This window comes from Schistocerca serialis, chromosome 1 (genome assembly GCF_023864345.2).
Source record: "Schistocerca serialis cubense isolate TAMUIC-IGC-003099 chromosome 1, iqSchSeri2.2, whole genome shotgun sequence".
NCBI classification, from domain to species: domain Eukaryota; kingdom Metazoa; phylum Arthropoda; class Insecta; order Orthoptera; family Acrididae; genus Schistocerca; species Schistocerca serialis.
The window spans coordinates 464,694,751-464,708,790 of NC_064638.1; positions in this window are offsets into that span (position 1 = coordinate 464,694,751).

Consider the following 14,040-nt stretch of genomic DNA (forward strand, 5'->3'; position numbering starts at 1 on the left):
TCAAGCAAAAGCAAGTATTTTGACGAGCTATTGCCTAAAAGCAGTGCTTATACCGTAGCTGTAGTCCTTTTACGCCCATTTTCCCGCTGTTGTTTGCTGTGTCGTAAATGTTCCCTACTACCCTTGCAAGATGACACATAAGAGAAAGAATAGTAAGCGACACAGCACCTCCAACTTCTCGCTGCACAGTATATAACTTTCCAGCCAATTTACCATACATATTAACAGTCGGCGTAATTGTAGGCGAATATGTTAAGGCACTGATGTTTGCTGCTCTTGATACGACTCCTCTCTTTGTATTACTAATTTCCAGGTTTCCTCTCATATTCATATGTCTTTCTTCAAATCCCGATGGGTCGCAGTCGAAAGCAAAGTTTCTTCACTTCATCTAGAAATTTCCGGGCCAATTCCGCAGTAGACTGTCAATTTAGGCTTTGTTTGTAATTTCGTTAATTTATGTGTTCCAATTATGCAGCACTGTTTGGGGAAGTGAGTGCCACATTAGTAGAAAACTGTGCTAGTAAAAGGGCAGTGGGTTCCTACGCCTGTCATGTGTTCGCAAGTCAGAAACAATGTGGGGAAAGTATAAGCTCAGAGGGGCTCGAGGTTGGATACCACGCAGAACCATTTGAGGGGAGGAATCAGAGATACCAAGCGAGAATCGGAGCTAAAAAGTAGCTGTGTTTATCCAACGGCATTTTGATGACCGGGTAAAGACATTAGTGTGTGCGTGCGATGTGAGCAGATAATGTTCCGAGAGGTTGTATAGATAGCAATGACAGAAGATAGCGCGGTAGCCTCCGTCCAAGGAAAGATGATCGCCCGTGCTTGTGGTGCAGTGCCACTGACAAAGACGAAAACCACCGACTGTTTCACGTAGGGAAGCCATGCCGTATGGCGCGAGAGTGTCGTGCTAATCAAAAGAATAGGAAAGGTAGGACCAGATTTATCAAGAAAAGTTAAGGAATCCGACCAATCACGAGTAGTGAGGTGTTTACAAAGTAATTCGCCGAGTCACGGAGGCTCATGTGTGCAACTGAAGTCTGTAACGTGCCTTAAAAGCAAAGGAAACAGTCACTACGCCAGAGACTGCCCAGAAGGCATTTGCCATCCGCAGAATGCACATGGGAGAAGTAAGAGCCAGGAAAACTGGGAAACGGCAAAGGAAACAGTCACCTTACCCCGTATCTGGAAACATATTAACGTCAACTGCGAAAATAAAACAAATTGCCTGGACGGTATTAATAACTGCCTGAGATGTCTCTTGAATAGCGGTGCGCAGATACGCCTACATAGGAGAAGTAGTTTGGGAAACGGCAGAAAGTATAAAGCAGACTTACGTATTAGGATTCGGAGAATCGCTAATACCGTTGGAAGGACAGAGGGAACTGTAACCCTCGAATTACGAGCTAGAAACGGTGTGTAAGTGAGGCATCGTTTCCGCGTAACTGGGGAAGATGTAAATCTTCCATTTGACGGGCTGGTGAACAAAGACTTTTTCGAAGGGCATGGAATCATAATCCGTAATGCCTTCGGAATCCTGCGGATCCACAGGGAATGGTCCAAAACGAATTACAAGCAAGAGTGTGAGCCCCACACATTACAGATTGGTTCTGGAAGTCGGACACTTCCTAATACGTTTATGCAGGTACGGGAAAGAGAAGGCTCCTCAGATGCGGAGTGAAAGACATGTAAGGAAAGGAAGCTCCGCATAGCACATTCAAAGAAACTAGAAGCCACTTTTGAGTGACGCTTAAGTGGAAAGCGAGAAAAATGTAGAAAGGCGAGGGCGAATAGTGATAGAACCTCATGATCTGTTAGAACTCAAATAGGCAGGCAACAGAAAATGGAATGAAGCAAAAAGCGCCCAAACAAATTGTTTCAGCCTTAATAATAGGACACTGGGCAGAATGAAAGTGTTGGTTAAAAATAAAGGCGAATAGAGTCAGAGAGTATCATTCCGAAACCGGAAATCACCAGGGGCGTGTATTTACCTGAGGCATAAGTAACAGTAGAATAAGGTGAATGCCTAACGAGTGAACACTACAGATGAGTGTGTGTTAGTAGACAGCCCACGAGCGGTAGCAGAAGCAGTTCCAGAGTGGACATTGCTGTGGCAACCGTTCCATAAAAGTAGGCCACAACTGAAATCAAGAATAAGTGTACTAAAGGAGAACATCCGCATGAATGCGGAAGAGAAGGCAGGAGTCATGGAGTTATGCACCATGTACAGCGACGTTTACCATTTTTCTGTAGATGTACCATATTATCTTATATTGATAGTGTCAGGCACAAAATACCATAAGCCCAAAAGGTGATGCTCCAGCTGGAAGCTGAAAAGATGTTACAGGATGATTTACAGTACCAAGGGAAAGTCTGAGGTCATCAGTCCCCTAGAACTTAGAACTACTTAAGCCTAACTAACGTAAGGACATCACACACATCCATGCCCGAGGGAGGATTCGAACCTGCGACCGTAGCGGTCGTGCGGTTTCAGACTGTAGCGCCTAGAACAGCTCGCCTAACCCGCCTACAGTGGCGGATTCTACATCTACATTTATACTCCACAAGCCACCCAACGGTGTGTGGCGGAGGGCACTTTACGTGCCATGTGTGGCGGAGGGCACTTTACGTGCCACTGTCATTACCTGCCTTTCCTGTTCCAGTCGCGTATGGTTCGCGGGAAGACCGACTGCCGGAAAGCCTGCGGGCGCGCTCGAATCTCTCTAATTTTACATTCGTGATCTCCTCGGGAGGTATAAGTAGGGGGAAGCGATATATTTGATACCTCATCCAGAAACGCACCCTCTCGAAACCTGGACAGCAAGTTACACCGCGATGCAGAGCACCTCTCTTGTAGAGTCTGCCACTTGAGTTTGCTAAACATCTCCGTAACGCTATCGCGCTTATCAAATAACCCTGTGACGAAACGCGCCGCTCTTCTTTGGATCTTCTCTATCTTCTCCGTCAACCCGACCTGGTACGGAGCAGTACTCAAGTATAGATCGAACGAGTGTTTTGTAAGCCACATCCTTTGTTGATGGACTACATTTTCTAAGGACTCTCCCAATGAATCTCAACCTGGTACCCGCCCTACCAACAATTAATTTTATATGATCATTCCACTTCAAATCGTTCCGCAGGCATACTCCCAGATATTTTACGCAAGTAACTGCTACCAGTGTTTGTTCCTCTATCATATAATCATACAATAAAGGATCCTTCTTTCTATGTGTTCGCAATACATTATATTTGTCTATGTTAAGGGTCAGTTGCCACTCCCTGCACCAAGTGCCTATCCGCTGCAGATCTTCCTGCATTTCGCTACAATTTTCTAATGCTGCAACTTCTCTGTATACTACAGCATCATCCGCGAAAAGCCGCATGGAACTTCCGACACTATCTACTAGGTCATTTATATATATTGTGAAAAGCAATGGTCCCATGACACTCCCCTGTGGCACGCCAGAGGTTAATTTTACGTCTGTAGACGTCTCTCCATTGAGAACAACATGCTGTGTTCTGTTTGCTAAAAATTCTTCAATCCAGCCACACAGCTGGTCTGATATTCTGTAGGCTCTTACTTTATCAGGCGACAGTGCGGAACTGTATCGAACGCCTTCCGGAAGTCAAGGAAAATAGTATCTACCTGGGAGCCTGTATCTAATATTTTCTGGGTCTCATGAACAAATGAATCGACTTGGGTCTCACACGATCGCTGTTTCCGGAATCCATGTTGATTCCTACAGAGTAGATTCTGGGTTTCCAGAAACGACATGATACGCGAGCAAAAAACATGTTCTAAAATTCTACAACAGGTCAACGTCAGAGGTATAGGTCTATAGTTTTACGCATCTGCTCGACGAGCCTACCTGAAGACTGGGACTACCTGTGCGCTTTTCCGATCATTTGGAGCCTTCCGTTCCTCTAGAGTCTTGCGGTACACGGCTGTTAGAATGGGGGCCAGTTCTTTCGCGTACTCTGTGTAGAATCGAATTGGTATCCCGTCAGGTCCAGGAAAGAATGATCCTTTATTGAATGATTATATGATAGCGGAACAAACACTGGTAGCAGTTACTACTGTAAAATATCTGAGAGTATGCGTGCGGAACGATTTGAAGTGGAATGATCATATAAAATTAATTGTTGGTAAGGCGGGTACCAGGTTGAGATTCATTGGGATAGTGCTTAGAAAATGTAGTCCATCAACAAAGGAGGTGGCTTACAAAACACTCGTTCGACCTATACTTGAGTATTGCTCATCAGTGTGGGATCCGTACCAGATCGGTTTGACGGAGGAGATAGAGAGGATCCAAAGAAGAGCGGCGCGTTTCGTCACAGGGGTACTTGGTAACCGGAGATCTTAAATAAATTCAAGTGGCAGACTCTGCAAGAGAGGCGCTCTGCATCGCGGTGTAGATTGCTCGCCAGGTTTCGAGAGGGTGCGTTTCTGGATGAGGTATCGAATATATTGCTTCCCCCCACTTATACCTCCCGAGGAGATCACGAATGTAAAATTAGAGAGATTAGAGCGCGTACGGAGGCTTTCAGACAGTCGTTCTTCCCGCGAACCATACGCGACTGGAACAGGAAAGGGAGGTAATGACAGTGGCACGTAAAGTGCCCTCCGCCACACACCGTTGGGTGGCTTGCGGAGTATAAATGTAGATGTAGATGTAGACTTTCCTCTGTCGAGTGATTTCAGTTGTTTTTCTATTCGTTGCATACTTATTACGATGACAGCCATTTTTATTTTTCGTGCGAGGATTTAGAGAAGGAAATGCAGTGCGGTCTTCCTCTGTGAAACAGCTTTGGAAAAAGGTGTTCAGTATTTCAGCTTCACGCGTGTCATCCTCTGTTTCAATGCCATCATCGTCCCGGAGTGTTTGGATATGCTGTTTCGAGCCACTTACTGATTTAACGTAAGACCAGAATTTCCTACCATTTTCTGTCAAGTCGGTACATTGAATTTTACTTTAGAATTTCACTGAACTCTTCACGCATAGCCCTCCTTACGTGAACTTTGACATCGTTTAGCTTCTGTTTGTCTGAGAGGTTTTGGCTGCGTTTAAATTTGCAGTGAAGCTCTCTTTGCTTTCGTAGTAGTTTCCTAACTTTGTTGTTGAACCACGGTGGGTTTTTCCCGTCCCTCACAGTTTTACTCGGCCCGTACCTGTCTAAAAAGAATTTTACGATTGCCTTGAACTTTTTCCATAAACACTCAACATTGTCAGTGTCGCAAGAGAAATTTTCGTTTTGATCTGTTATGTAGTCTGAAATCTGCCTTCTATTGCTCTTGCTAAATAGATAAACCTTCCTCCCTTTTTTATATTCCTATTTACTTCCATATTTAGGGATGCTGCAACGGCCTTATTATCACTGATTCTCTATTCTTCGCTTACAGAGTCGAAAGGTTCGGGTCTATTTGAATCAGTACGTCCAAGATGTTATCTCCACGAGTCGATTCTCTGTTTAATTGCTCGAGGTAATTTTCGGATAGTGCACTCAGTATAATGTCACTCGTGCTCTGTCCCTACCACCCGTCCTAAACATCTGAGTGTCCCAGTCTATATCTGGTAAATTGAAATCTCCACCTAAGACTATAACATCCTGAGAAAATTTATGTAAAATGTATTCCAGATTTTCTCTCAGTTGTTCTGCCACTAATGCTGCTGAGTCGAGAGGTCGGTAAAAGGAGCCAATTATTATCCTAGCTCGGTTGTTGAGTGTAACCTCCACCCATAATAATTCACAGGAACTATCCACTTCTACTTCACTACCCGATAAACTACTACCAACAGCGATAAACACGCCACGACCGGTTGCATGCAATCTATCCTTCCTAAACACCGTCTGTGTCTTTGTAAAAATTTCGGCAGAATTTATCTTTGGCTTCAGCCAGCTTTCCGTACCTATAACGATTTCAGCTTCGGTGCTTTCTATCAGCGCTTGAAGTTCCGGTACTTTACCAATGCAGCTTCGACAGTTTACAATTACAATACCGATTGCTGCTTGGTCCCCGCATGTCCTGACTTTGCCCCGCACCTTTTGAGGCGGTGGCCCTTTCTGTACTGGCCCGAGGCCATCTAACTTAAAAAACCGCCTAGTCCATGCCACACAACCCCTGCTACCAGCGTAGCCGCCTGCTGCGTGCAGTGGACTCCTGACCTATCCAGCGGAACCCGAAACCTCACCACCCTATGGCGCGAGGAATCTGCAGCCCACACGGTCGCAGAACCGTCTCAACTTCTGATTCAGACCCTCCACTCGGCTCTGTACCAACTTAGGCTGAGAATTGACGAAATTCTTGATGATCTAAGAAATACATAGTATTTTTCGACCCTCGGCTTAGCGAAGGGCTGTTATCAAGTCTTCTTAGACGAACAGGTTCAAGAAAACCGGCTTTTAGTACAGCGCATGGGTGTTACGAGTACAAACTAGTGCCTGTGGGTCTTAAAATTGCTCCTAACACATTGTAGAAGTAAATGAACTGCATTTTGACAGGGCTACGTGATGACAAATCGTTCATCTTTTTGAATGATGAGAAAACATGTAATGTGTGGCTGAACGAGGTATTTGAAAGGCTTAGGCTGCACAATTTAAAACTACAAGTGGAGAAGTCCGAGTTTTGTGACAAGAAGTTTGGTATTTAGGTTATCTTTTTTCGGCTCAGGGACTGAAGCCAGATCCACAGAAGGTCAAGGTGGTAAGGGAATATCCACTGTCCGAAACAAAGAAGCAGTGTAAGTCGTATTAACATCTTGTAGGACACTTTAGACGTTTTATACGTAAGCCAATACATTAATTATTAAAGAAAGAAGCGTCTTACACCTGGGGTGTCGAGCAAGGAACCGCTTTTCAGCAATTGAAAGAGAAACTAATTATTCTGCCTATACTACAGTAGCTGGGGTTTCAAATGAACTTCATAATTACCACGGACACTTCGGAGTCAACTATGGGAGTAGTATTAACTCAAAAAGTCCGCCCCTATAGCAGAGTGGTCATCGCGACGGAATGCCATGCTAAGGGGCCCGGGTTCGATTCCCGGCTGGATCGGAGATTTTCCTGCTCAGGGACTGGGTGTTGTGTTGTCATCACATCCCCATCCACGCGTAAGTCGCCGAAGTGGCGTCAACTCGAAAGACTTGCTTCAAGCGACCGATCTACCCGACGGGAGGCCCTAGCCGCAAGACGTTTCATTTCAACTCAAAGAAAAATCGGAAGCCTTTCTCCAGTTGCGTACGCCTCGAGGACACTGGACAATGCAGAAAGAGGGTATCGCACGATTGAGAGGGAAGTGTTTAAGTGGTTTTAACCCTACGATTAAATCGTAAATGTTGCCCATTTATTGGGCGGTGAAATATTTTAGACGGCATGTATCTGGAACGAAGTTTCTGGTATAAACTGACCATAAACTCCTAACATGAGCAGATAGTATATCAGATCAATCATTCATATAGCTAAAATTTAGGTTAAATTTGGAGGAATATGACTATCAGATCCTGTACAAGTGGAAAACGAAATCGAGTTGCTGACACACTCTCGCGAGTGAGGAGGATCAGGGCTGCTGCCATGCGACCAGAAGGTAAAAGAAGCCTAGGAGAAGACACAGCAGAAACAGAAGGTGTGGCAGGGGCCAGGGAGCCACCGGCAGGCGACAACAGCGGAGGTGCGGCTCACGTGAGGAGGTGGTAGGCACAGCTGATCCAAGAACAGTAAAAGATACCATTCAGGAATGCAGAAACTGCACCTAGGATATAGGAAAGTATATCAGAAAACGAGAGACAGCAGAGTAGGGAAAGACAGAAGAAAAGTTGCAAATATTAAAACAGTTTCATGACTCTCGCACTGAAGGGCACTAAGGCACAGAAAGAACCTAAGTGCGAATAAAAATGTATGCAATGGTATGAATAAAGATATATAGAAGGATGCATTCGCAAATGCAAAAGCTATCAAAAGAATAAGCTCACTAATACATAAACTAACTAACACCTAAAGATGCCTCTAGAGGTCATGAAGATGCCTGAACACTTTTTCGAAAGGGGAGACTTTCACGTAGTAGCTCCATTATATCAGACGGACAGAGGTAACGAGTACATCTTTACGTTTCAGGAGGCACTGAACCCACTGAAAGAAATATGCCGACCCAGTAGCGAGGGTGTTATTTGAGAATATTATACTGAGGCATGAAGTACCGCCAGTATTGTTAAGTTACATGGGAAGTAATTTCATGAGTGGGACTATGAAAAGAGTATGTAAACTACTGCGTATCGAGAAGATGCTAACAACAAGTTACTACTGTCAAACAAATTGAGCTTGAGACAGCTTGCATCGATCATTAACAGGAATGTTGAGACACTATATAAATAGAGCACAAGCGAATTGAGACAGTTAGGTTCCCTTCGCAGTTTTTGTGTATAATACAACATCGCGTAGGGTGACAGGTTATACGCCCCATGAACTGTTCTTTGAAAGTACATGTAACATTCCAGGGATACTTCGGAAAGTTCCGGCTGGAGTCAGGTATAATTTTTATGATTATGTCGCAGAGCTAAAGTTGCACCGTTGTGCACGAACACGTAATGCGGCTTGTAAGATAAAAAGCAAGGAATATTTTGATATGATCCATAATCCAAAGGAATTACATTGTGGGGATAATGTTCTGTTGTTCGATGAGAGCATTCAACGAGGCATATCATGCAAGTTAGACACACAGGTGCGAGTTCCGTACACGGTGGTATAAGTAAACAGTTCATGCCAACAGTCTGAAGGAGTTTTTCAAGTTGCAATTATATAGAAGGGAGAAATGAAGAACATAATGCCATCATAACGTAGGAAGAATTGAAAAGGCACAGGGGCCACATGGACAATTAGCACGGCATGACTTCCGCATAGAGAAACAAGGGATCATAAACTTTGTAAGTTTTTGTTTGGAACAAAGAATTTATTCGGAACACTGGAATAAGATGACAGCACTTACTTCAAGACGAAGACAAATGACTGGGAGCGGAACGGAAACAGCTACTCCGATCTTCGAAGGACAATAGTGACAATAGTTAAAACAATCAAACGGGAAACTCCATGGCAGAAAATGAAGAGATTATCACGCGTGGATTGAAACAATAAGACTGCCATAACAGAATATGACAACGGGTGATGTAACTGGGAGGTATTTTGAATTAGTTAGAAAGGAAATACGATATGTTAACATCAGCGATTGCCAACACTCATAAAGGTTTTCTGGAGCCGCACCTCGTCAGTCTTGTTCACATCGTAAAGTATCCAGAGTCAAAAAAGGTGACATCGAAGAAAAGCGAATCTTTGTCGACCTTAAGGGAGACAGAGAATATCACTTAATTAGAATCATTGAGAATCGTTGATCTGGATGTTTCTATTGCTTGAAACATTTTAAGTTATGTGTTAAATGGCCCGTTACTAGAGAACGACTTGTATTACCTGCACAAAATACTATCGTTACCGTGAGAAGTGGACTGAACGAGACATTTACTTACGCGTATTTCCCCAGAGAGAGAGCGACTCCTAACTGATGCAGCGAAACGTCAATACGCGAAGTTAAATAACGAGCAATTACAGTGTGAGACTGTAGATCAGAGTCTCTGAACATGCAAGCAAGTACTTACACTTCTGTTCACATATGATTATGAGTAGTGTGAGGCTAAGATGCTGCAACCGATGTGAGTTGTTCCGAAGGATTGCATGCAGAAGTAATAGTGTTAAACCGAAGTCTGTGGGCACCATTAAGTAATAATGAATGTCAGTTTGTTGCCCCGATAGATGAAGGCATTACTGTCGTATGTCATGCCGGAAGTCCCGCAGATATCATGCTTCGAGGCATAGGAAAGGTAAAATTTTTAGGTAAATTTAGTGGTTTTACAGCTCACGTGGTCATACAGTATGAACATATTCTATGAAAAAATGCCCTCAGTAGTCATACTGTGCAGAACTTAAGCATGGAAATAGTTTGCTGGTACTGAATAATGAGAGGAAGAATATAAGTGAACTTAAGCTGGAAGAAAAAATTCGACCTATGAGGACTATTCGGAAAGTAAGGAACGATAGGTCGCGAAATGGAAACCACAGTGAAAATCAACACTGTTTTTTGTAACAGTTAGCTACAACTTCCAGCTATTTATCTCCATAGTCGCCGATCCGACTTAGACGTTTCGACTAGCATTGTACTAACTTCACAGTACCGTCGTTATAGAAGGCAGCAGATAGTGCTTTCCGCCAGTTCTCTACGCTGGCCTACAGCTCGTTGTCTGTGCCAAAATGTTGTCTTCATAGCCAGAGGCTCATGTTAGCAGAGGTGAAACTCAGAGGGAGACAATTACGGGCAACTGAATACAATGCAGGAGAATCTTCATTGCCCCTGCAGAATGCGGCTGAGGATTGCCTTGAAGAAGAAAATGCACGACAGTTCCATAATGTTGGTTGCGTAGCTTCAGACGAAGTTTGTCACCAGGTCCTCGTACCTGACGGGAGACACTATTGTTGTAGCTATCTTTATGTCCTCCCTGTGTGCTCAGAACTAAAAAGAACGACGTAACGCGGTCAACGCGCATACTAGAGACACTGCCCAACACACCTTTGCAAATCTTCATCGGATTTCCACTGTGGTTAACATTTCGCGGCCATCGTTCCTTACTTTACAAATAACCCTCGTACAATTAGGCAGTTAGATGACCTGATGACTGCAGGACATAACTTGGATGAGCTACAAAATAGGTTCTAGTGTAGTAATTATGGTAATATTGTCTGTGCAGATATTATAAACGTTGCCGAAACAGTTTTACATTTTCATGTAAAACAATGTTTAACGATTGTTGTAGAAAAATATGTGTTAAAAACACTATTGTACATCACTACCCAGAGAAGGGAATAGTCAGGTGCCATCCTACGAGAAGCACATCTAGATACAGTGAAAAGATAATTTTTGACAGATCTCTAGCGGTGCTAGACACATTGGAAATGAAGCTATAAGTGATGTTTATCAAAGTGTTGATACGCCGATAACTAATAAGACAGGTAGAAATGTGAAAAACCTAGTGTGAAACATTTACTGAAATTGTAATTATGTTACATTAATGTATCGAGTGTAATTCATTGTAAAGTTGATTGTAAAATAGCATATTTACCAATCCTATCAGAAAAGAGAATTTGTAGGATAATACGGGAAGTTTAATGTAGTAAAATAAAATGTAACTTTATCCCGGGTATTAGAATAGGAAATGATGATGTTAAGAATTAAATGTAAAAATGTAAATGTTTCTATAACAGAAAATGTTGGTATACACAGTTATCTTTTTCATGGACAGTTGTAAAGCAATTATGTGTATCTTTTATACATTATGGGAAAGCAAATGTGTATGTTTCCCGATTAATAGAATAAAATTGGTGAAAACCATTCATAAACATTTGTAGTCGCTGAGGATAACACCTACAATTTTTCTCCTACGGAGAGGAGGTGTCACATATTTTTAAAACTTTTAACAGAACATCAGCCAGAAGTTTTCTAGAAAGTATTCAGAGTGCAAAGGAGACGGCACAGGAAGCGTGTAGGTTTGGGGGTTGACTGCATTAGATAGAGTCATGAGGTTTCACGACAGCTCCTATGGAGAGCCGCGAGGCATCGCACTGCATTGACGATGACCACGTATGGTCATAAACGAGCCCACGCATGGCTGGAGGCAGCAACGTGGAAGGGGCAGTGTGGCCTGCCGCACAGTGTAAAGGCAGAAGTGCTAGAGCCTGTGGGAGAGTTCCGAGCAGACAGCGGTCCAGGACGGATATCTGTGTAGGCCAGGCCTGGAGCCTGGATTTGCAGTATTTACTCTGGCTCTGCTCATACTTATACTTAGCCGCATGCCTCCCTCCATGGGATTTTGCAGTCAAGAGTAGTGTACTTTCATTCATGTCATTATCAAATTTTTGCTCAGACAAGCTATTAAATATTGTAGTTAGTCAAGTCTTGTCTTTGTTTGATTATTTCTCGGCCAAGTTCCCTAACATTCTCAGACTTCAATTTAGCCATCTCGGCATTAGCTGATTGGACAGACCTCCTCCAGTCTCCATTCTCACTGAACATCTAGACTGCTTGTTGGACACTTCAGGTTGGACGACCTTTGCCCTCTACTACGTTTCACTTGAGACAGGATTCGTATCTCCCTGTCCGACAAAAATAATGACACTGTTCGACACCTGTTTCAGTATTACTTTCGTTTCTCAAGCGTGTATCGTCATCATTGTACTTCTCATGTACGTTGTCCGCACAGTCAACCAAATATGACACCACACAGTCCAGTGACTAATCTTACAGAAAAGCGAATGTTTCATTTGCCTGTTCTTTCTCAACTTGCGAAATTCCTTGAGTTCCTTACTGATGAAATGTCAGCTTAGCCAAATTTTTGCTTTGTTTACAGTTGCCATTGCTCTGTTTTGTATTGACACCACTGTAAGATACTCGTCGACTAAGCAGTTCTACTATGTTCCGTAGCCCCATGCTGTGCTCACCATTGTATTCCTCCAGTCCCACCTCATGTCGCCATTAGGATCAATATTGTGGTTACATGGTAGGCAATATGTGGAGTGTCGACTGCCTTAACCATTATTGACATTTTGTGACCTCGCACTCACAGGTTCAAAAAAATGGTTCAAATGGCTCTGAGCGCTATGGGACTTAACATCTGAGGCCGTCAGTCCCCTAGAACTTAGAACTACTTAAACCTAACTAACTTAAGGACATCACACACATCCATGCCCGAGGCAGAATTCGAACTTGCAACGCAGCGGTCACGCGGTTCAAGACTGTAGCGCCTAGAACCGCTCGGCCACTCGCACTCACTGGGGGTATTCGTCAGCATCACCGGTATTTCACTTTGCGCACTGGTGAGTACCGGTCTGAAGACTCTGTACGAGCTTGTAAATAAGCGGAGTATTGTTCCTTTCAGTTGTATCCACCTAGTGTCATGGAAGTAATTGTTTGTTTTAAAATATTCTTTAATGGATGACCTTTCCCCTCCTCTGTTGCCTTACTCAACTTCCTGCGGTTTGCCGATTGTGCCTGTTTACTCAAAAACCGTGTCCTATTTGTTTTGACAATGGGTATGGCCAGCCTTTGAGTGTGCGCGTTTACCTGGTTAGGGCGCTCTCCGTAGCCGAGCAGTCCGCAACCAAATTAATGTGGGTTGGCCCTGAAGCGAGCAACAGAAGTGTGTTAAACATTGTAAACTTCTAGAAATTTTCGTCATTTTCAAACTTTTTTCTTGTGGCTTTATTTTCCACAAATTATTTAAGGAACTTGGAACTGATATACATGAAAGTATGTGCTTTCAATAAAATACTACTGAGTACTCGCCGTTGCCTGACTACATATATTTATTGCAGTCTTCTATTAGTCCATCTCTCCCTCTGTCTACCCATCTCCTCCATCACTCCATCTCCTCTTGGCCCCCTCGCTGTCCACTTCCTCCACCCCCTCCCCATTCTCTGTCCATCTCCTCCGCACCCCACTCTCTATCAATTTGTTCCTCCTCCCTATGTCCACCTTCTCCTCTCTCTCCTTTTCCCCCTATCTGCTCCTCCCTATTTGTCCATTCCCTCTTTCCCCTCTCTCAGTTCATCTCCACCTCTCTGTCTCTCTGTCCATCTCCTCCTCCCCTCTCCCTATTCATCTCCTCCTCTTTCCTTTCTCTGTCCATCCCCTCCCCTTCTCTCTCTTCATTTCTCCCCCTCCCCTCTCTCGTTCGATCTCTTCTTCCTTCCTATATCTGCCCATCTCTTCCTTCTCCCTCACTTTCTATCCATCTCCTCCTCCCCCATCTCTCTCAATGTTTTCATGTTCACCCCAATAGAAGGCTGGTGCTTCTTACTCCCATAGTATTTCCTTCGAGATTATAACTAACACGGCTACCATTTTAATTGAAATCGTTCCAGGGCTTTACGATGAGCTTTTTACCTGTGTCTTTGCCTTCGTACATACATATCAAATATATTTCACATATATTTAACATATTTTACTCG